Below are 24490 nucleotides of genomic sequence, written 5' to 3' on the forward strand. Positions count from 1 at the left end.
GAGCCCGTGGGGCTCTAGGTGCCCGGCTCTGCGAGGTGGCCGAGCCTGGACACGGCGGTCAGGTAAGGCAGTGGGCTGGGCGGGCTTCCTGTACCCGAAGGAAAGGTGGAAAAGCTTTGTCGCTTCCCCCTTCCCCAGTTACAAGCAGGGCACCGGGGATGAGACCATTCCCAGCACTGGGGAGGCGGAAACTGTGTAAGGCAGCGGGGGTAGCGGCGAGCAGTGTTGCCCCTGCGAACGCAGTAGCCGTAAACTGCGCGGGGGGGGGGGGGTCTGTGCGCTGCGCGCGCTCTACCCTGGGGGTGGAAGAGGAGCGCAGTGGATCGGGGCTGAGCTTGGTCTCGCGTAGAACCTGGTGGGAAAACTCCAGGCCTGGAGAAAGGATGTCGGCTCCCCCAGCCCGCCCTTGCGAGTCCGGGGAGAGAAAAGAGGGCGTTCCCCTCTGCCCGGCTCTTGCCTTTGGCTCTTCTGCTTTGTGCAGAGGTAACCGAGCCGCAGCCGGGGCAAGCTCTTTGTTCTGGGGCGGATAAAGAGAGAATGTGCTGCTTCCTCTACCCTCTCTCCCACCCCCAACACTTACGTTGGCCGACTGTTTGAGATCCCCTGAAACAGTTGCGTGGAACGCTAGCGAAATGCTTAGCTTGGGTATCGTAGGCCGGAAACAGCATTTACGTTGGGTTTGTCGAAGAGGGAGGTTGTGTTGGGCAGGACCAGATGAAGTTGCTCGAAGGCCGGGGCTGGCGATGCTGAGAACCCGCGCTTGCTCTTTGGGCGCGCTGGAGCGTAGGCAGAGCAGATGCTTCCTGATCGGGGAATGATTAATCACTTCACCATTGTGTTGGGTGACCCAGTAACGACACGCAAGATCGGGGCCTCCTGCGGTGGGCGGGGCGTGGACTCCCGCTGTCAAGTGCCCTCTCTTCCCGATCGGACACAATGGCCTGCCTTTTGTTGTTAGAATCGCGTCTTGTATTGGATGCTTTTCAGCTGGTGTGAACTTCTCGGCTGGGCCAGCTGGGGCTCGGGATCGGTGAAGTTTTTGCCCCCCGGTGCCTTATGTGACTAGACTGTAAACAATGCAGAAGGAAGGGAGGCTCGCCTGAGGATATGTCCCGACGCTCCATAGTATTGCAGAGACTTGCGAGGTCGATATTGCGTGCATTTGATAGCCTTTTATAAACTAGGACTAATGAAGTGGTGCAATGAGAGGCTTTTTCTGGAATTTCAGAATTTTTTTTTTGGCGTCTTGCCTTTTACACCTAGTTACTGGGAGCTGTTTGGATGTGGAGAACACAGCAAATGTTTTGGCAGGCTTCTTAGCGCTGGATCTCATAAATGTAGGTCCTTTAATTAATGTGTGGAGACACAGTTAAAAAACAAAACAAAAAACCTCTCCCTTTTGGGAGGTACAGAGGAATGATGCATATTGGGATTTGTAGTTCTATTTGGGTGCAGCAGTATATTAGATATCTCTGGCTGACAGCAAATTTTTAATGGGGGCCATATTTTCAACTGAGCAAAGGCTGAACGACCAGCAAGACTGACTGCCCACTGATTCACTTCCACACCAACCATGACACCAACCCCTTCCCCACCTTGAACAGCAACAGAGGCTTTGGCAGAGCCCTTTCCTTATGTACCTTAGCTACTCAATCTCATCTAGAAACCAAAACAGTAGAGAGTGAGGAGGGAGGGCTTTGTCAAAACCTCTCAATAGACTTTCTCTTTTTGGGGGGAGGGGGGGAGGAAACACAATGAGTCTGTTGGGTCAAATTTCAAAACGTGTTCAATAAGCTGTGTATAACTGAGGCAAATAATCTCTACATTTGTTTTTCTGGTAATCAAAATGATAGCTATTTTCTGTGAATGGTAGCTGCCAGCTTTTCCACAGATCACTCACCATTGAGTTGGATGGCACAGATTCATACTTCAGTTGCCCTAATGTCAATTTTAAACATGGCAACTGCGTTTTCAGAACAGGCGCCATGTCCTCCTCCCCACACACAAATAGCCAGAATGGGTTAAGCAAACAAGCCTCAAACTACATACAGTTAAAAAAACTTAAGATGAGTTTTAATTATCCATAACTTACAAAAAATTGCTCTACCGTATGTTATGGCTGACTGTCTTCCTCAGTGGTACAATAAATATTATCACGCTAAACAACCTCTGATTAATATAACAAGCATCAGGTAATCACCACATACACATGTATCCAGATCTCTCATATATCAGAAAGTCTCCTCATGTTTACTACATATTCCGGTGGTCATTTTGTAGAAAAAAGAGGTGCAGGAGCTCATTAGCATAACTCATTAGCATAACTTATTTGCATATGCCACACCCCCTGACATCACTGGAAGTGTGTCAGAAGGCAACACCCACCGCTCAGGCTCCACTGGACTGTTTTGGATTGCTAGCTATGGGGGGGGGGAACATGCAGATCTGTCCTCACAGAGGAGGGAGAGCTTGTACCTGAATAAAACTTGGTCTTAAAGGTGCCACTGGACTGTTTTGGGCCAGGGGGCTCTGCAGCTTACCTGGCTGCTTCTCGCTCTGACTGAGGGCTGCTGGGAGCAGGGGGTGGGGCTTGTTGCATGTGCCCGCCCCCTGGGCTCTTTACTGCCGGAGCTCCGCTCCTGTGCGCTCCTGCAGGAAATGACCCCTGTTGTAGATGTGTAATAGAGTTGGAAGTGAGGGAAATTCTTACAGTATACATTCATAACAAGGCTTCTTTGAAGTCCTGTCACTAATATATGAGATGTAGGCATATAACCAGATCAAAAAATGGGTAGGATAATATTTGTATAAGCACCCAACAGCATTCAAGATTAACTGGAGGAATTCTGCTCAGATATAGAGGCAGTTAACTCAGTATTATTGGGAAGACTCACTGCTCCCCCTCACACTCACCATGGACACCTTCCCTAATTAACTGCCCATGTTTTATTAGGGAAGACGGCCTCCTGTTTTGGAAAACAGGGCAATAGATACAATTGGTAAATGTGCCATAAGTTTTGGAAAATACATAGAGGTGAATTTCCAACAGTTTGACATGTTATTTATTTATTTACAAGATTTATATCCTGCCCTTCTTCCCCTACAAGGGCAATCAGGGTGGCAAAGAATTTAAAACATACATGATAAAATTACATTATAAAACTATTAAAATCAACCCCTTCCCAATACCCCCTTAAAAAAACATAAAATACATACAAAATGTAAAAACATTGGTTAGGAAGGAGGAATTGTTGAGGGAATGCCAAATGAAGCAAAAAAAGTCTTCCCGCTGTTAGCCTGTTATAAGAAATCAAAACAAAAATGGTGATATGATACCTTAAACATCAATAGATCTATTATGGCATACGTCTTTGTGGACTACAGTCAATTTCATCAGATGCATTTGATGTGGACTCTAGCCTACAGAAGCTTATGCCATAAAAATAAATCTATTAGATTTTAAGGTGCTGTAAGACTCCCTTTTGTTCATTTTTAAAAGGAGACATATACTAATGAAGGAATATTCTTCAAATATATTCGACAGAAAGTTGAACATACTTTTGGAAGAGCCAGATAAATGTCGGATGAAATGAAATATTAAGCATTTTTAAGATTCCTTGCCTTTATGCACCTTTTGGTTGTATCAAAGCCTTGCCATCTTTAGAAGAGCTTCCAGAGTAAAACCAGTCTTGTGGCACCTCAGAGTCTAAGAAATTGCTTGTGGCATAAACTTTTGTGAACTAAAGCCCACTTTGTCAGATATGTGGTTAATTAAATTGGCAAATATACAGGTATCCTGAATACCAGGAGAAGAATTTTTAGAAGCCAAGCAGTGCAAGAGCTGTAAGAATGTTACAGCACTATGTGGAACACACATTTTTAAAAGGTTGGTAAAACTGGCTCTCTTTCAGGTGGCATTTCCCCTGCCAGCAGGGGTCATTTCGTAGAAAAAGAGGTGCAGGAGCTCATTAGCATAACTCATTAGCATAACTTATTTACATGTGCCACACCCCCTGACATCACCGGAAGTGTGTCAGAAGGCAACACCCACCGCTCAGGCTCCACTGGACTGTTTTGGATTGCAAGTTCTTGGGGGGTGGGGGAACGTGCAGATCTGTCCTCGCAGAGGAGGGAGAGCTTGTACCTGAATAAAACTTGGTCTTAAAAGTGCCACTGGACTGTTTTGGACCGGGGGACCGGGCGGGGGGGCTCTGCAGCTTACCTGGCTGCTTCTTGCTCTTACTGAGGGCTGCTGGGAGCAGGGGGTGGGGCTTGTTGCATGTGCCCGCCCCCAGGGCTCTTTACTGCTGGAGTTCCGTTCATGTGCGCTCCTGCAGGAAATGACCCCTGCCTGCCAGACTGAACTAGAATCAGCTGCTGTGTTCTGACTAAAATGTTATTTTAGTTTTTCTGCTGGATTTTATTGTTGCTCAGTAATTGTGATTTTACAAGACAGTATTTTATTATTTTTGTATTAACTCTCAGAGCTTTGCCTAGGAATCTGTAAATTTGGTGAGACTGTTTGGCTTTCTGTTTTTTTAAAAAGAAGTATATTTATTATAATGTTTTGATCAGTAGAATCTATAGCGGACAAGTCTTTCTTAATACAAGAAGTCATGGTTGTGTTTCTTGCATTGTACACCACATGTGTAGTAGAAAGTACACCAAGAAGCAGACTTTCAGCACGCCCTCTGTAACAGCTTTGACTAGATCCATCAGTAGAGGTCACTTTGGGTGAACAAATAGAAAAAGGCTAAACTTAATCTCCCCTTACTCCTTAAGATAATGACAAATATCATAAGAAGGAAACATTCCAGAAAGGTGAGTTAGTTTGTTGCACTTGAAGCAACAGTCTACTGGCAACTCAAAGACTAACCCATTTATTTGTGTCACAAGGTTTCATGAATCAGAATCCAGTTTGTCAAATACAAGAAGTGTTACTTCATGCTGGCAGAAAAATGTATGGATACATAGGTACAAACATAAGAAGGGTTGAGGAGAGGGGAGTTATTAAAAAGTAAGGCCAGAAGTAGTTTCACATTACTGTGCATAGCGTGAATGAAAAGATCCAGTCAAAAGAGTAAATGATCCATTTGGAGTGAGTGTGGTTCATTCCCAACCAGTGATGAATTGATAAAGCAAGGTGAATAGTAAGAGTTATATGTTGCCTTGGACCTCTTTCTTTGTGTAGGCAAGCGTTGTGTTATGTTTGTGCAGGACAATTTGTTATAGCATCTTACTTTTTCTACTGTTTCTTTTCTACTGCTTTTTCTACTGGCTCTGAACTCGCATCAATAACATATAACAATAATACAAAGGCACCAGATTAACAAAATCTATTCCAGCATAGATTTTAGTGAGCCAGAGCTCACTTCAGATGAGTGTCATGGTACATCCTACTGGTTATTTATATGTAGATTTAAAAACAGGTGGGTGTGGGGAAATATTATAAGAACAGTTTTTTTGAGCATCTCTTTGTAATGTCTTCCCACATCTGCTTGTCTGATCCTTGAGATTATACGTATTGGTCTTTTATTGGTTTTGTATCCTGCCCTCCCCGCAAGCAGGTATGAATAACTGCTATGTGTATACATTCCGTGCAACTGATGAAGTGAGCGCTGACTCAAGAAAGTTTATGCAGGAATAAAATTTTTTGGTCTTTTGGAGTGTCACTGAAGGCCTGTTTTATTTTTCTGCAACATACTAATGCAAAAATACACGAGCACTCATGACATAGCCTTTGCCAGGAGTCACTTGTCTGTATCTGTTGATATGCCAATCTGTGTGTGCCTTTTGTCGCGCACGGAATTACTTTGCCTTCCTATCGTAGTGTTTTACATGTTCATAGCTTTTCACTTCATTCTAATGTAAAACCCCGAGAGACAGAAGGACAGGAGATTCTGACTATAAAGGATGAGCGCTATTGCTCCATTGTACTACGCAGGGGCAGTTCATTGCCCCAAGCAGTTTGCTAATTGCCACTGATCAATAGGGGAGCCATTTTGTCCCAGCTAGGAGCCCTATGTGGCTACCGTTCATTGCTAGGGAACAATAAACCTCTCCATTAGTATCATTTGCCATAGAACAAAATGCCCCCTTGTCCATGTTTGGCCACCACCAAACTCATGTAGGCCCCTTCATCTCAGTAACTAGTGACCGTAAACACTTCAGGGCTTGCTCTCTGGATGGTGGCAGGGATTAGCTGGTTCCCTGTTGGCCTCCGAGAGATTGTGTGTGTTTTGTAGTGTTGTCACAGGGCTGTTATTATTAAGCTGTGTTTTGCTGCCCTCCTATCTTCCCCCCCTCTGCCCATCAAACAAAAAGAGCAAAAGCAGCTGCAATCCTGTACCTTTGCCAGCTCCAGTTGGAGGGTGAGTATTCTGGTTCCTGTTGTGTTTGGTGCTGTATGGATAATTATGCACATTGCAATGAAAATAATAAGTCTGGCTTCACAGCAGCATCTAAAAATATGAATAATGCCAAGAGCTTTTGTCTGTCACCTTTGGGTGCTTGCTTAGGAAGGTACTTGATTCCCTGAAGGCAGGGAGCTGTACTTTTTTGCAACTGAGTCCTTTTGGCTTGAGAAATAGTTGCTTTTTTATTTTGCTTTATGCATTCAGTGAAGCGGACCGTTGCCTGTAAAGCCTAATGCTACGAATAAAATTGTTAGTTTTAAAGAACTCTTGACTGCTCTTGTTTCATCTCCCTCCCTGCTTGTTGTGTGCTCATGTTGTGAAAGGGAGGGAGGGAAGTGCTGTCATGGGGAGGGCCTGTTGGAGGAAACAGGCAGGCTGTACAATCTGGCATAAAGGATGTGGGATGGACTAGAACTTGTAATGGTGATTTATAATCATGAGACATCTGCTACTGTAGTAATGAAATGAAGAGCATATGAAGTCAGACCACCGGTTCAAACTAATTCAGTATTAACTACCTCGGCTAGCAGTGAGTAGCTCTGCTGAATATCAGGTACATAAAGGTGGTTTCCCAGCACCTAACTGAATTTTTTTTTAAATCTTTTTTCCGGGGGTGAGTATTTTTGTGTGTGTGTGTGTGTCTGGTTGACTTCTGGCGACCCCTAGTGGGGCTTGGACATTTCAGAGAGGTGGCCTGCTATTGTCTGCTTCTGTGTCCCAGCCCTGGTATTCCTTGGAGGTCACCCTGCTTAGCTTCTGAGATCTGATGAAATTGGGCTTGCCTCGACTATCCAGGTCAGGGCCTGCTATCTGGGATCTTTGAATAACATGTGCCAAGATTGGACAGGGAGCCTTCTGCATTGAGCCATGAACCCTCCCCAACAGAAGTATTCACTTCAATCAGATTTAAGGCCATGCACAAAGGCCATGTGACAGAAATACCCATAATTCTCTTTGCTGCCAGGCCCAGCAAGACGGACATGTAAGGATGCACTATTAGGACTCTTACGTTTGTTTGGCTATTCCCAATAACAGTTATTGGCCCTTTCCCCTGGTTTTGGTGTTAATATTTTTATTGAATTATTTTATATATGCTTTATTTTAAATGCTGTTTTATTGTGGAAAGGTTTTAATGTTTTGGTATTTGCTGCCTTGGGAACCGTACTTGGGTGGAAAGGCAGCATAGAAATATTTTCAATAAACATTTGTGTTTGCTTTTTTGAAGGAACTGCTGCCGCTGCATATGCATAGAGCAAGGGCATCCTGCCTCCTGCCTTTTTGCACACCTGCTGAGAGGAGCAGCAGGATGTGAGGCAAGGCCACTCATTGGTAGAGAGGATTCCTTTTTAACACCCTTCCATCCTTGCAAAATCTCTTCCTGTCTTTTCCTTCTCCCTGCCACCATGCATTCCCATTGGCCAGGCCTCTAGTGACCCCCACACACACACTTGCAGTATGAGCCCTTTCTTCCTGAGACCTGATCTTTCATGGTTGGGTTGGGTTCCACCCAGTGGAAACATGGAGGGATATTAGAAAAGAGCAAGAGGACAGTAGCACCTTAAAGACTAGCAAAATATGTGGCAGGGTATGAGCTTTCGTGAGTCACTGCTCACTTCTTCACATTTTCTACTGCTACAGACAGACTAACAGGGCTGCCCATCTTGATCTATCACCATTGAGGGATATTGACTAACTTGGGGGGCGCATAATCAAACTGGGCTGTGCCCAGCTAAGAAAGAACTTTTCTAAGGAGTGGGCAATCTCTGAACCAGGCCCATAGCTACAGTGGGGCATCACGGGGCCATGCCCCCTCACTTTACAGCCACACCCCACAGGTTTCCATGCCAGAAAACATAATTTTAAAATTTTTATTTGTGTATTTTTGCACTGTACCCTGCCTATGATAAGATTCCTGTAGTCACTCATCGGGGGGTGGGGTGGGGGTGAAGAGCAAAGTTTGGTTTGTGCCTTGCTGCGCCCTGCCCAAGCGTGGCTGGTCCCTCTTGTGCCTCCTCCTGAATCACCAGTCCTGTGACCTTGCTAGTTCTGCCCTCCCTGCCTGTTCCCATTCTCACCCACCCCTCAGCTGCTGTACTTGAATGCAATTAGGAGAAAGTTTTCCTGCCATTGGAAGTCGTGGTTGCAAGGAGGGGGGAAAGTTGGCACCTAGACTTTTCCTCCCTGTTCCAGATGACTTTGCGATCTGCCACGATGGGGCTGTGGAGGGATGGGTCTGCAGGGGCTTTATTTATTACAGAGCAAAATTAAAGACTTTGCAAGTGAGGAGGGGATTGGGTAAAGGAAGGACAGAGCCGCTGGCTGGGAAATCTGGCTGGGTCCCTCAGAGAGCTGGGGAAGTGAGTTTGATGAGGGTAGCACCATCTGTGGGGAGAGGGGGGCTGCTTCGCCATAGTAGAGTCTGAAAGCCCCTTTCCCCATCTTCCCTGGGGAAGCATCCTACTCAGTTTTCATTGTGACATCTACAAAGCGGGCTTGCAGTTTCTACTCCCTGCATATGGAAAACATTAGCTTTTTTTGTTTGTTTGTTTGTTTTGAAACCCAAGCTGTAGAAACTAGGAAACCTCCTGGTCCACTCTATATAAAATAAATTCCCATTGACTAGAAATACCCATAATTCTCTTTGCTGCCAGGCCCAGCAAGACGGACATGTAAGGATGCACTATTAGGACTCTTACGTTTGTTTGGCTATTCCCAATAACAGTTATTGGCCCTTTCCCCTGGTTTTGGTGTTAATATTTTTATTGAATTATTTTATATATGCTTTATTTTAAATGCTGTTTTATTGTGGAAAGGTTTTAATGTTTTGGTATTTGCTGCCTTGGGAACCGTACTTGGGTGGAAAGGCAGCATAGAAATATTTTCAATAAACATTTGTGTTTGCTTTTTTGAAGGAACTGCTGCCGCTGCATATGCATAGAGCAAGGGCATCCTGCCTCCTGCCTTTTTGCACACCTGCTGAGAGGAGCAGCAGGATGTGAGGCAAGGCCACTCATTGGTAGAGAGGATTCCTTTTTAACACCCTTCCATCCTTGCAAAATCTCTTCCTGTCTTTTCCTTCTCCCTGCCACCATGCATTCCCATTGGCCAGGCCTCTAGTGACCCCCACACACACACTTGCAGTATGAGCCCTTTCTTCCTGAGACCTGATCTTTCATGGTTGGGTTGGGTTCCACCCAGTGGAAACATGGAGGGATATTAGAAAAGAGCAAGAGGACAGTAGCACCTTAAAGACTAGCAAAATATGTGGCAGGGTATGAGCTTTCGTGAGTCACTGCTCACTTCTTCAGTCCTCTTGCTCTTTTTTACTGCTACAGACAGACTAACAGGGCTGCCCATCTTGATCTGTCACCATTGAGGGATATTGACTAACTTGGGGGGCGCATAATCAAACTGGGCTGTGCCCAGCTAAGAAAGAACTTTTCTAAGGAGTGGGCAATCTCTGAACCAGGCCCATAGCTACAGTGGGGCATCACGGGGCCATGCCCCCTCACTTTACAGCCACACCCCACAGGTTTCCATGCCAGAAAACATAATTTTAAAATTTTTATTTGTGTATTTTTGCACTGTACCCTGCCTATGATAAGATTCCTGTAGTCACTCATCGGGGGGTGGGGTGGGGGTGAAGAGCAAAGTTTGGTTTGTGCCTTGCTGCGCCCTGCCCAAGCGTGGCTGGTCCCTCTTGTGCCTCCTCCTGAATCACCAGTCCTGTGACCTTGCTAGTTCTGCCCTCCCTGCCTGTTCCCATTCTCACCCACCCCTCAGCTGCTGTACTTGAATGCAATTAGGAGAAAGTTTTCCTGCCATTGGAAGTCGTGGTTGCAAGGAGGGGGGAAAGTTGGCACCTAGACTTTTCCTCCCTGTTCCAGATGACTTTGCGATCTGCCACGATGGGGCTGTGGAGGGATGGGTCTGCAGGGGCTTTATTTATTACAGAGCAAAATTAAAGACTTTGCAAGTGAGGAGGGGATTGGGTAAAGGAAGGACAGAGCCGCTGGCTGGGAAATCTGGCTGGGTCCCTCAGAGAGCTGGGGAAGTGAGTTTGATGAGGGTAGCACCATCTGTGGGGAGAGGGGGGCTGCTTCGCCATAGTAGAGTCTGAAAGCCCCTTTCCCCATCTTCCCTGGGGAAGCATCCTACTCAGTTTTCATTGTGACATCTACAAAGCGGGCTTGCAGTTTCTACTCCCTGCATATGGAAAACATTAGCTTTTTTTGTTTGTTTGTTTGTTTTGAAACCCAAGCTGTAGAAACTAGGAAACCTCCTGGTCCACTCTATATAAAATAAATTCCCATTGACTTACAGATATTTTTTTTAATTCCCTTTACCATTCCGCTAGCCTAAGAAATTTTGCCTTGCATTGTCCATCAGGTTTGTTGTGTTGGCTTTTTTATGTGTGTACATGACAGTTTGTCCAGTTGTGTACAGACAGACACATAATGGCTGCCCCATGAGAAAAAACTATGCCCCACAAGCCAAAAAATCTTGGCTACGGGCCTACTGTGAACCTGGTTTACTGGCTTGTTCCTCACTATGGTACCCCTCCTAGTGCTCATTTTGTGATTCCTGTCCTCTGCTGTCTTGGTCTGCTGCCCCAGTGCCCCTGGCCTTACATCTTGAGGCCATTCCTCATGCCCCTCTTCCACATTACTCTGATCTGTACCCAATATCATGGCTTGCTCTCATATGCTGCCTTGCAGTTTTGGGTCCCACATCTGGAAAGACTGAGAACTACTGCCTTGATAGTAATTCACAGAGCTGTTTCTTCTGAAGTGCTAGTAAAAAGAGGGCACAGATTTAACTGGTGGACAGCACTCTTCAGTATTTGCAGCAGTGTTATTGCTTTTTCAGACTGAGACTGAGTGGTGGTATGCAGCGGTGCTGGGGCTATGCTTAGTATCTGCAGTGTCATAGTGGAAGGAAACTGTATGACCCTAATCAAACATGACAAATGGGCCCCAGGGCTAACATGAAGCCATGAATGTGCAAATACACCCCTCTGTTTCTGTAGGCCATGTTTAGGTACAAGTTCTGAAGTGGGAAACAGGCGTGCATTAATCTCCTACTCATCCCCATGTGCTCCCCCCTCACCCAATCAGGACCAGCACGGATCATGTCACTTGTGCAGGCACAGTAGTGCTGCGACAGACAGCACATTTCCACACTTACAGGGTAATCCAAAAGTACCAAACTGAGAATTTGGTAATCTGTGTTTCTTCTCCTCCCTTAATATAGTACTAGCTGATGGCATAGCGTGGAGTCAGCTCTGCTGTTCTCCAGGGCTGGGCAGTTTGTCTTATTGACACTAGGTTTTCTAGCAGTTTGTGAGTAGGCAAAGATAGCCAACAATGGTCTTTGTGGCTTCGTCTTGTCTGCATTGCCTTGGTGAAGATGGAAGCTGCGAGATGAAATTGGCTCCTTATGGGAGGGAGAGCTAATGCGTGTGATTTCAGGGACAACCTCTGGAGCCTGCATATATGTGACTGAAAAACATCCCTGGTGTGGGTATGATATTGCTGAATAGGCTGTGCTAAGTCTACATTTCATTTATTTGTTCTGCAGATCCCATCCTTTCCTCCAAGGAGCTCAGAGTAGAGTAGTACACCCTTGCAACAACCTGAATCAGATTATACTGAGACACTGTTGGCTCACAGGCAGTGTTTCTTGCTTCTATGTGAGGAGGGTGGAATGATGCATTTCTCCCTCATAGGTTTTTTTAACCAGTATCTGTTGGTTAATCTCATCCCATGTAGCCTGGAAGAAATTCATCCATTCGTTATGTCCTCACGCTGCAGTCTCTGACTCCAACTTTGCCGGTCTGCTCCGTAGAAGAGATTTTGTTCCCTCAATCTCTGTCAGGATCCACCTCTGACCGGTTGTGAGGAAAGCTTCCAGATGTGAACTTGACCTTTACCTTTCATATATGGCCCAGCTGTTTGTTGAGCAGTAAAAAGTTTACTCAACTAGAAAATATTGTCAGGGGTTGAATCTAAAGATGTCCCACCTTTGAGTTTGGCACTTGGAACAAAAAGAGCAGCTTCCTCTTCCTGATCTTACCCTGGCCTCTGTGGCATATGATATATTCATGGCTCTAGATCTCGGCTCTAAGAAGTGAACAAATGGATAAAGGTTCTCCCATGCTCAGTGTGGATGCTACAGCTGCAGCAGGGGTGGGTGCTTAGTACTGCAGAAGGTGCAGCTCAGTGCCTTGCTGTTTTTCCCCCTCCCCTTCAGCACCTGGATATGACAAAAGCATAAATGGCATGGTCTCTGCTTTCATTGGGCACTAAATCTGGCTTGTAAAGCCAGTGGTTGTAGTGAAGTTCCCTTCAGCAGCTGCTGCTAAACAATGTTGTTTATGGCTCCCATTTAACAGACTAATAACACATAAGAGGAGGGGGAGGGGAAAGGGAAAGGAAAATATCTGTGGCTTGTGAATGGGACAGAAGACTTTCATTGTGGTGTTCCCTTTGCCCGTGTTAGATACTGGCCTGCTGCGGGGAATTGATCATGCAGTACAGCCCAGAGCCTAGCTAATGAGGGAGGGGAGCTATGGATTTCTTGGTATAAGTGGAAGGGAGTTTTAAGAGCAATTTAATTAGCCCCATTTTATGAACCTGTTGGGGAATGAAATAGTGATGAAAATAGACGGGACTGGAGGAACTAGAAAAGATGGGCACTTGTCTACCAGATGTGCTGGGCTGCTGTGAGCAGTGGTTTGTTTGCTTCTTGGCATACAGCACCAGCAGATGCTGCTCCTTTCTGCTTTGAGCCTCGACTAATAGAGTCCAATTTGGTGATTTCCTTTGTTATTCTGACACATCCCTCAGTGTTGCTGGAATAAGAACTAATGAGCATTGACAAGATCCTGTATTAGGTCACTATAAAACTAATGGACCTGGTTTGCAGAAACATTTAATTTTAAAGTTGTGTATGCTTTTAAAAAAGTAAAAATGCTATGCCAAGATAACCCAATCAATGAATTTTGTGTCCTGTATAATTTTCTGTGGGTATCTTTTTTGTTTTGTTTTGCCTGTAGCTGCACAGAATATACAGAATCCTGTTTATGGTGCTCCATCTGTGTTGTTGGGCAAACTTTGCTTATTAGAGAGGATTTAGGTTGGCTCTAAGGAGGTCATTCTGATGGGCATTGGCTTTCCTTGAATAACTCCCATAGTATGAAATAACTCTTTAAGCAGTAAAACACATTGTGGAAATTCTGAATGACAGCAGATTAATTCACATGAACAGAAGGTAATTCCCAGCAACCATGAGCGTTAGGATCTTGTAAATGAAAGCTTAAGTTCTCAGACAGTTTTACGTGTGTGTGTAGGAGATATTCTTCACTAGAGTCTGGCTTGCATGTTTGCAGGAGGGATAGTAGGGCCACCACCAAAAGGTCTCCAGCATAAGCAACACATTGTGAGATCATAAGACAATGACATCTTACATGAGTTAGATTATTACCTGTACTTTATTCTGTCTTTGCAACATATCAAACTAGCTTTTTGCAGTTGTGTGGTACCTCTTTTTTTCCATTAATATTTCTGAAATAAATAAGGAACAATTCCTTGAAGTAAGGAACAAATAACTCAGCCTAGAAGATGGAGTGTTGAAAAAAATTCCTTCTGTAAGTGGAAAACAAACCAAAATTAACTCAAGAGAAAAATGAAATGAGATCAGAGAATTTTCAAGAAATGCTGGTGATATCCACGCAATCTAATCCTTCTGCTGAACTGGCCTTATATCTGGGTCATGGGAAGCATCTGCAGCAGCAGATGGTCTCTTAAAGAGGGTGTACTGAGGGAAGTTTGAAATTGAATAGCCTCTGCTTCTAGCTAGAGAAAAGAGACATGTATATAGTTGTTCTGCAGAAAAACCAGTGAGTGTATGTAAAATCAGCTTGGAAGGCCAGATCAGCCTATACAGGCAGAGCTTATGAAGATTGTCTGCTTTCAGAAGCTCACCATGATCTATCCTGTTGATATGGGTGGCCAGAAGCCTCTCTGTTGGACCACCTGCTGTCTCTTGACCGCTGAGACATTTGCATGGAGTGTTGGTTTGGGAGGACCTTGATCTCATCCAACGAGGCACCACTTGTATCCTTTAGCTGTATATTCAGGACCACTGAATTCAGATTAGTTAATGCCTTTACCATTTGGAGATCCTGGGTGTTTCTCAGATTCTGCTCTGGGGTCCATGAGGGTACTTCAGGGGTGAGTCCTTTTAAGGAGAGAGAACAAGCCTGTCCCATACTATGTAGCTTGCATGAAAATGGAACACTTCATTTTTAGGGATGGAGGGGAGAACTCTGGTTAACAAGGCAGAATTTGCTTCCCCCATTCAAAGAGTAGGAGTTTATAGAACTGTTGCCACCTGCAGTCACTTAACTTCCAGATTACTAGCCAGAAAATGTGCTGTTTGGTTGCGTGGAACCAATAGCTCAGACCTAGGAACTCTAATTTGTCCAAATAGCACCAAAGAGGTACAGTCCTAATATAGTCGACGTTGTTATTACTTCCAGTATACAACTGAGCTGGGTTTCACTGTTTTTTTCCAGTGCAAAAGATTGAATAAAACTTGGGTTTTGGCCTTTTGAGTTGTGACTCAATGGAATTAATTAATGTTTAATAAATGACTTTGGGGGCCATGTAAAAACAAAAGCATTTTTCTTAAATTTCCTTTTAATATATAGATGGTAAGGATTGTACTGTATATAGTTCTGAAAACACTGGAGGATGGAGGCTTCCAAGGGACATGTGTGGCTTGCCACACACATTGAGAGAGGGGCTGTCTGGTGTATGGGTGAGCATGTCTGGTACGTGAGGGGGAAGGGGAGGGCTTGGATCTGCAAAAAGTGTAAATCAAAATGGGGGTCCCTGTTAGCTGCCAAAGTCTGAGGACCACTGATCCTGAATATGTACACCTGTTTTGTAAATTTAAGACAGCTCAGTAGACCATGTGAATTTTTTTAACAGAATAGATAATGAAAAACTGAAGTCTGCTAATTCCTCCTGTATTAATTTATTTACACAATTTATACCCTGTCTACCTGCCCTCATCAGGGCCACCAAGGCTGCTAACAGATTAGGGGGGGAAAAAAATTTTTGCTGTCAAGTTGCAGCCGACTTCTGGCAACCCTATGTGGTTTCCAAGGCAAGCGATGCTCAGAGGTGGTTTGCCATTGCTTGCCTCTGCATCGAGACCCTGGTATTCCTTAGTAGTCTCCCTTCCAGCTACTGATCAGGACTGACCCTGCTTAGCTCCCAAGAACTGATGAGATTGGGCTAGCCTGGGTTATCCACAGTAAAAATAACCCTCTTAAAACCGTTAAAACCAAACAAAAACACATCATTAAAACCAAGCTAAAATACTCATATAAAAACAACAATTAAAACACAAGGCAGAAAGGAGGGGTCACTGAGGGAATGCTAGATGAAACAAAAAATCTTCAGCCACCGACAGAGGATGGCAACAAAAGGGAACAGCAGAGTAAAAGACTTTGAGTAATCTCTCTCTCTCTCTCTCTCTCTCCCCCCCCCCCCCCCCCCCCCCCCCCGTGGAAGCATATTTGTGCCTCAAAGAAGTAAGGTTAGAATGATTTTTGTTGTGAGAGCTGGAAGTGAGCCATGAGTGGAAGGGTCCCTGCAAAAATTAAACTTCACACTCCCTTCACAGATGGATAATGTTTGAAAGCTACTGCTATCAATAGCTTGTAACGTGGCTGTTGGGAGTGCATGTGGGGACACTTTATTGTGCCCTGTTTGGATTAACATTGTTGTCAAGAGGGTTAGCTGTAGTTTACACACCTGCACTTCACCTCGGATTGTGCCAGCTGCTACCCTGCTTAATACAATTCTTCCTAGACCCTGTCTAGCCAGGTGACAACTTTGGCTAGGTATAAGCTTGGTCAGGTGAGGTCTAGATTAATTTACAGTGATAGCCTACCTTTCTCTAAGAGCTTAGGGAGAGACTAGTCAGAGGCAACTTCCATGTGAGTTTTTGGGATAATCTGTGTCATCCACTAATGCTGAGCTGTATACTGTTATATCACTGCTCCTAATATTAGCCAGCAAATGTTCTTAATTCTCCTAGGATTTGTCGTAGATGAATTTGGGCTGCATGCATTGATTTTTTTTTCTTAAAGAATGTGTGTCAGTTGTTTAGGCTTATCCCTCATTTTAATTTCTGGTTGAGATCAGGTAGTGTGTTGTGTTGAGCTCATGTTGAGGGGCACTTGTTGGCTGTAATAAAAGCACCCCATGTTTCAGGGCTCTTAGAAGGTTATTCAACCCTATGCCATCCTTATGATGAGACATAATATACCGTTTTTGAAAAATAACACAGAACCAGACAAGCAAGCCTACAGTGTGGCCTTGATTTGACTATGGTAGTTCCATTTGTTCTTTTCAGCTCAGTCAAGTAAAACAGTGGATGTCCTGAAGCACTGTCTAGAAGCATCAATAGGCTGGATGAGGCCCAGTAAACTGAAGCTCAGTCTAGATAAGCTTGAGGAGTTGTTGATAAGGCCAGTTGAGGATACTGGAGTCCACCAGTTCTGGATGGAGTTTTACTCCTCCTTGAGGAGCAGATGTACAGCTTGGGGGGGGGGGGCTTTTGGAGGCAGAATGACAAATAGAGGTGCAGATCTCCTCTGTGGCACATAGTGTTTTAAAGCTGCTTTGGCTGGTAATCCAGCTACAGCCCTTTCTTGAGACTTATGGTTTGGCCACAGTTGTCTAGGCTGTGATCACTTCCAGGTTGGACTATTGCAGTGCACTGTCTATGGGACTACTTATGAAAACTATTTGGAAGCTTAAATCAATGTAAAACATGGCCTCTAGCATGTACGAGATACAAGGATCACATCTCTCAGTCTCCAAGACTGTCTCTGTTGCATTTCCATCCCATCCTTTGTCCAAGGAGTTCTAGGTGGTATTACCTTGTTCTCCCTTCTATTCTCACAGTAGCCCTATGAGGTAAGTTAGGCTGAGAGTGAAGGGACTAGCTAAAGGTTACTGAGCAAGCTTCATGGCACAGTGGGATTTTGAACCCTGGTTTCCCTGCTTTGCTTCATGACACAATTCAATATACTGTTTATTACCTATAGAGCGCTATACAGTCTGGGACCAGGGGTTTGGAAAGCTATGAGCTTGACAGCGCCCTGACCTGAATAGCCAAGGCTAGCCTGATCTTGTCAGATCTTGGAAGCTAAGCAGGGTTAGCCCTGGTCATATTTGGAAGGGAGACCACCAAGGAATGCCAAGGTCGTGACGCCAAAGCAGGAAATTGCAAGTCACCTCTGAACGTTTCTTGCCTTGAAAACCCCATGGGGTCACCATAAATCAGATGTGACTTGATGGCAAAAAACTGCCTGACAGCCACTTATGATGACCAACAGTAGCCTCTTAACTAGATAGGCAAGCACCAGACATGGCTCTTTCTCAGTAGTGACATTAAGGCTCAGGAATTCTCTCTCCACAGATGCTTACCTGGGTGCCAATTTGCAATCTTTTGTGTATGTCACAGCCACTGTTCCCTCTAAGCTGAGTTAGTGTGAGCTAGCTCACAGTTTTTTAGCCTCCGGCTCACCCATTTTCGTCTCAGCTCAGGAAGGATGGCTCAAGAGGAAACTAACTTATGCAGTAGCCAGATTGCTCGCTCACAACTTTAATGCCAGTAGCTCACCAAGTAGCATTTTTGCTCAGAAGACTCCACAGCTTAGAGGGAACATTGGTCACAGCTGAGTTATGGCAACCCCAGCAAGGGGCTTTCAAGGCAAGTGAGAAGCAGAGGTGGCTTGCCATTGATTTCCTCTGCAGAGTCTTCCTTGGGAGACTCCCTTCCAGATGCTGCTTAGCATTCAGGATCTGACTATACCATGTCACCATCCCTCTCTTGCAACCTTGTAGGTGCCATATTTTCTCAAGCCTTAAAAAAAAACCTCCCCTGCAATGGATTTCTTAGGGCTTTTCTGCTTTTATGCCATCACTGTGTTCTAAGATCATCATCCTACTTTTAAACATTATTTTATCACTGTTGCCTTTTATCCAGTTCCGCCACTGTACTATAGTTTATCTGATATTTGGTGTTGAGAGCCACCTCATGGATATTTATATGCAGAGACAGAACATATTTTAAGTAAATAAATTGTTGCTAGTACAGCTTGGAATTAATAAATATATGGCCCTTTAGCTGGTGTGACTCAGTAACCCTGATTAAAAACTCTTTTTGGTTATCACCATGTTCTGTTGCAGAGAAGGAAGCGGACTGGGAGGGAGTGCCTTGCCCAAGGCTACTTTGTGAATTCATGGCTAGTTCCCAGGCTTCTTGGTTTACTCTTCGCATCAAGCTACACCAGCTATAGTTGCACAGAGAAGTTTAAGACAGTGAAAACTCTGTCTGCTAACAGCTTCTAGTGGAGATTATAAAGGTACTCCCTCTATGAGTACCTTGGTGACAGACGTCTCTGCAACTCTCCTGCTTCTGTCTACTGCCCTTTCTTTCCTTTACTGTTCCACTGTTTCCCTATCTAGCAATTAGGGCTGCGTACACATCACCTAATACTAGTGGCACTATCTCAAAGTGATACTACAGGGATCATTTGGAGGATAGAACATTTCTCCTGAAGTACTGTCTTTTATCAGTTTGACACATCTGGATGTCATAATTGGCAAGTTAATGACTGTTGGCCCCAAGTATTTACAGTGATATTATGACCTAGCAGGTCTGTGGAGACTGGTGTAACTGAACTATTGCTGGGAAATCCAGTGTCCACTGTGAATGAATTGCTGGTTGTTATTTTACCAGCAATTAAAGAGTGTCAGTTAGAAATTAGGGCTTGCTACTGCTGGGTTCTGTAAGATGAACAGAAAAGGAAATGCCTTTTTTATTATAGAAAGCCACGTCTGCACTAACAGCATTAGGTTGGGTAGGGGAATAACCCTAAGAACATAAGAGAAGCCATGTTGGATCAGGTGAGTGTCCAGTCCAAGACTCTGTGTCACACAGTGGTCAAAACCCAGATGGCATCAGAGATGCCCCAATGGGGCCAGAACTCCTGAAGCCCTCCCATTGTTGCCCCCCAAGCACCTAGAATACAGAGCATCACTGCCACAGACATAATGTTCCAGCTGTATGATATGGTTAAGAGCCACAGATAGATCTCTGCTCCATATGTTTATCCAATCCCCTCTTGAAGATTCCTATGCTTGTAGCCACTGCCACTTCCTGCCTGAAACCTGTAAAATAGTCCATTGAAGCAAACATAAGCAAGAGTCTTGTATGTTAAAGAGCAACACTATGGACTGGGATCTACTTCTTTGCATCAGAAGAAGTGGCTCTTGTCTACGGAAGTTTATGCTGGAGCAAAATTTGTGGAACTTTAAAGATCAACAAAGACTTAAGAAAAGGAACTGTGAGGTGGAAAAACTTTGGTTGGCTTTAGAGAAACCACTATCTCTCTGTCTCAGCCTGCCCCTTGTAATATTGCCGTAATAAGATGGACCTATCTGACAGTGTTGTTTTAAAGACTGCTGGCAATGTAGGTATTTTGAGCATGAAGTATTCATGTAACACTTTTCTTTAATGATGATCATAAAACATTTTTGGAGTTTTTAATATTTTACAAAGACAGTGGATGCAATAAAAATATGAAAGTGACAGATGCAGTGTTTTGTCCATTAAGTGGCACTCTGTCATAGAATGTATGAAAAAGAAGTTCCATTTACCAAGTAGTAATATGGAGGTGGGAGTGGCAATAGCCAAATTTATGAAATGGTGTAGTAGATGTCAAAGCCCCTTGACCACAAGAGGGCTTTGCATGAAGGTCGAGAGCAAAATACACAATACTGGGGAGTGAATCCTCACTGCCCATGATAAACAAGCCACTACCAGCCCCTCATGATCTTACTTGCACCTTTGCCTGACTCCATCTCATCCCTTAAGTCTCTGGAAACTGCAAATCATTGTGATACTACTTTCCCAGAGAGTAGCCTTCAGTAACTTAATGAGGCCCCAAAGCCTGAGCCAAAAATTGAAAGGCCAGGAAATGACCAGATAAGGCCATTTTTTTGACAGTAGACACCCAAGATTTTCAGATACTTGGAAGAAGGGGAATGCTTCTGCCATATGGAGATGACCAACTAGAATATGAAGGGTCAACCATCATATATAGTACATTGTACTGGAAAAGGAATATAGGCCAAAATCAAAACAAACAAACTATAGAAAAATATTTTTTAAAAATACCACAAGAATGATAATTAAATACACATTCAAGTTTAACAACCGATTGCATCAGTCCCCAAAATGAATAAGCACATTATACTTATGAAGAATCTTTGTAGTGAATTTATAAAGTTGCTCAGTTGTACAAAATATATGCAATCTCCCTCTGTTCCTGGCAAATATTGCCTTATGAACATGGGAGGAATTGACAAGGAAAAGAAGTAACCACCACAAAAACAGTGGCTTCATATTTCTGAACACTGTTTGCTACACAGTAATACAGGAAATTTTATTTATTTTTAAATTCAGAATGGCTTTGGAATGGAAAAACTATGCTTGAAGACTCCCAGATGTTTTCAGAGCACACAGTGCAAGTCAGACATGCAGGATACATGCCCTCAAAACTTCAACCCTAATTCAGATGACCTAGTTCTCATTGAGATAGACTATATAATTTCAGGCTACAAATGGAGGTTTGCATGGCAGAACAAAACAGTTCTTTCCATGCTGAAAACTAGATACCTGGAATGAGAAGCTTGCCTTTTCCTGATGTCTAGTGTTCTGTATGAAGGAACATTCAGTCACCTTCAATTTAAAGTAGTTTGCTAAGAATTTTCATAAAAAAAACCAATGAGGAATTTTAGGTGCTGTAAGTTTCCATATGGGGGCATGGGTCTCTTCTATATTTGTATATCATTATAGCTGTCAGCTTGGGTAGAAAGCCGAAATGGGGTCTCCTCAAATGGTGGAAGGAATATAATCACTTATATAATTGATAATTTGCTGGGGGGTGGGGTTGGTATTGTGTGTGTGCTTGCATGCCTGGAAGTCATGGTGACTTCTGGCAACCCCTAGTGGGGCTAGGATGTTTCAGAGAGGTGGCTTGATATTGCCTGCCTCTGCATCCCAGCCTTGGCATTCCCTGGAGGATTCCCTTCCAAGTGCTTGCCAGGGTCAGCCCTGCGTTGCTTCAGAGATCTGATGAGATTGGGCTTGCTTGGGCTATCCAGGTCAGGGCTAATTTGCTGGGTATTTTAGTGGTAGCTGAAATCTTCCATTTGAGGTAGGCTGCTTCATCTTGCCTTATGGTACTGTTTCCCCTGACCAGAGGTCCCTTTCTTCTCTCCTGTGTATATATCTTAAAGTGAACTAGGTGGTAATAGTGGGGAGTTACTTCTGTTTGAAAGTGTGGGAGACATTCCCAGACATACAACTGATTATAATTTATTTGTATATTGTAAAGAACATTGACAACTCTTCCATGTACTCATAACTCTTTTGCACATTTATGTTTACATATTACTTACACTATATACTTATAATATTACTTATTAATGAAGAGAAAACTACCAGGAACTCTGAAATGAGGTATGAACACTTACTGTCAAGCTTTCTTCCTGGGCTTGTTTTTGTGCTGCTCAAAGAGCATTTAAATGACAAGACGGGGGAAAGTTAACTAACTTCCAGGATAGATTAGTCATCTTAAGGGTACTGGGGAACTTTACAAAACCTAACAGATTGCAAACCAACACTTTTCTGAGAAAAACAAAACAACCTCCTTCGTTGCAGGTTGAAAATTCAGAGATCTCATTATAGGCAAGCCATAAATGTAAGTAAGCAGAGATGCTCCATTCTGAGTTGTTCTATCAGGTTCTGAAATACTAACACAGCTTCTGAAATGTGTGCTAGTTTGAGGAAAGGAGGCTTAAGAACAGTTCTCTCAACAGTCATATAGCTCCGTTAACATAAAATTGATGCATCACAGTTCTAACTTGTACAGGCTATTTTATCATGGTAGAAATCCTTTTATACTAATATATTCTTTTAGCCCTTACCTTTGAAAGCCTTTCTACATGGAACAGTTTATAGTATATAATCTCAATAATGTTTCTGTATCTGCATCTCTGTTACAAAAACAGGGTATTATATGCTACTTTTCCTCATTCCGACTATACAAAGGGGAATGTGTATCAAATATGCAAGATATTACTCATTTTGTTTGCAGGTTCCTAATCTGAGGGACCTGCACAACAGATGACTGTCTATTGTAAGGTAATGAATATATTTCATGTAGGAGTCATCATTGCAGGAAAGCTGTAAATTAGACTGGATTTTTAAGAGACATGCCATGCATTGCTTATAGGCACCTCAGCGTGATTATAACTGAATGTGTCTCCCATTCCCTGTTTCTGTCAGGCTTGAAGTGAATGACTCCATTGATTAGGTTAGCTCACCCCAATGATGCAATAGGAACAGTTGCTTTAGGGCCTCTTTTTGCACAAATTAGAAAAGCAATCTTAAGTGAGCCATTTCTGGGCATGGAGCTTGCTTGGTTCCTATCCCCTTCCTGAGATTGCCCCATCTTGACCCTGGCTTGCTTCAGCTGTTATTTTCTCTTTCAGCGTAAGTGGGCAGAATGCAGATATTTTAGTCCCTGAGGCTTCTATGCTTAGTGCTGCTGAAGCAGGTAAATAAGTACTGGGCCACTGGTGGAAGGTGGCCGATTTGATTATATCTCTTGGATTAACCTTCTAGGTCCATGGAATATCAAAGAACTGCTTCCTGTTCCATGTATCTCCTATACAGCCACACTACTAGAAACCTCCACAGATCATCCCCATTCCCAGCCAAGTTGGAAGAAATTTAAGAGAATGTATAACACCACATTCAGTAAACCTTAACTGTGAGCAGAAAGAACAAAGTTTGAGTCCTGCGGCACCTTTAAGACCAACAAAGCTTTCATGTGCAAAGCACAGTTCTTCAGACAAATGGATGGAGCTGCTATTTTTGTAAAGATTTAGGCCCTTGATTCTGTTTCCAAAAGCTTCCAGTCAGCCCTTGTGAACTCATAAGCAAGGCCTGGAGGCGGTGGCCCCCTCCCTATTTGTCAGTAATAGTTGGCATTCAGGGGTATACTGCAACCCAAATACTATTTCATTCTTTATCAGATGTCTGATCCTGTCAATTATATTGACTGTGTAATCTGTCTGGAGTCTCAATGAGAAAGGTGAACTATAAACAACATAAATATCAGGCATGCAAACGAAATTGAATTTCCATATATAATAGCTATTGACAGATCTTTCCTCTCTGAATTTGATAAAACAGAAACCATTTTAAAGCTGTTTAAGCCAGCAGCTGCCACTACCAGTCATTTCCATATGTTAGGTAAAGGTTTCCCTTGCTCGAAAGCCAGTCGAATCCGACTCTAGGGATTCTAGGTGCTGATCTCCATTTCCAAGCCAAAGTCAGCGCTGTCTGAAGACGTTTCCGTGGTCATGTGGCCGGCATGACTAAACACCAAGGCACACAGAATGCTGTTACCTTCCCACCGAAGTGGTACCTATTTATCTACTTGCAGTTTCTTGTTTTCGAACTGCTAGGTTGGCAGGAGCTGGAACCAGAGACGGGAGCTCACTCCATCATGCGGCACTCGGATCTTGAACTGCTGAACTACCAACCTTCCAGCCTGCAGTTCAGCGTTTTAACCACTTGAGCCACCGCAGCTCCAATTTCCATATGTTAGTGATATATTGAAGACATTCTCAAGATACTGTCAATCAACTTTATTGAGGGTCCCAAGTTCATAAAAGTGAATGCTTTCTTGTCCTTACACTTTATGGTTTTTACAGAGTTTGTCCTGTTCCCCAGAAGGCCCCAACTACTTACAGGGTGATACTTCAGGCCCTTCTTGTTCTACAGTGTACTTTTTGACATCAAGTGATCAGAACTTTACATAGCATTATAAATATAGCACCACCAAACAGTCGTATAGTGGCAGTGTGATATGTGTTGTATTTTCACCCGTAATTTGCTTCTGTGAACGT

At 43.8% G+C, this 24490-nt stretch overlaps 1 protein-coding gene across 1 annotated transcript in view; it reads left to right on the plus strand.

The window, feature by feature from the left end:
- The window catches only part of RNF44 (ring finger protein 44), a 79178-nt gene continuing 54688 nt past the window's right edge, over nucleotides 1-24490 (plus strand). Inside the window, exon 1 of the mRNA XM_015412523.1 lies at nucleotides 1-62. The gene's annotated coding sequence lies outside the window, so the exon portion shown is untranslated. The remainder of the gene's footprint in view (nucleotides 63-24490) is intronic.

This window comes from Gekko japonicus, unplaced genomic scaffold (assembly GCF_001447785.1).
Source record: "Gekko japonicus isolate JY-2015 unplaced genomic scaffold, Gekko_japonicus_V1.1 scaffold100, whole genome shotgun sequence".
Classification (NCBI taxonomy): Eukaryota; Metazoa; Chordata; class Lepidosauria; order Squamata; family Gekkonidae; genus Gekko; species Gekko japonicus.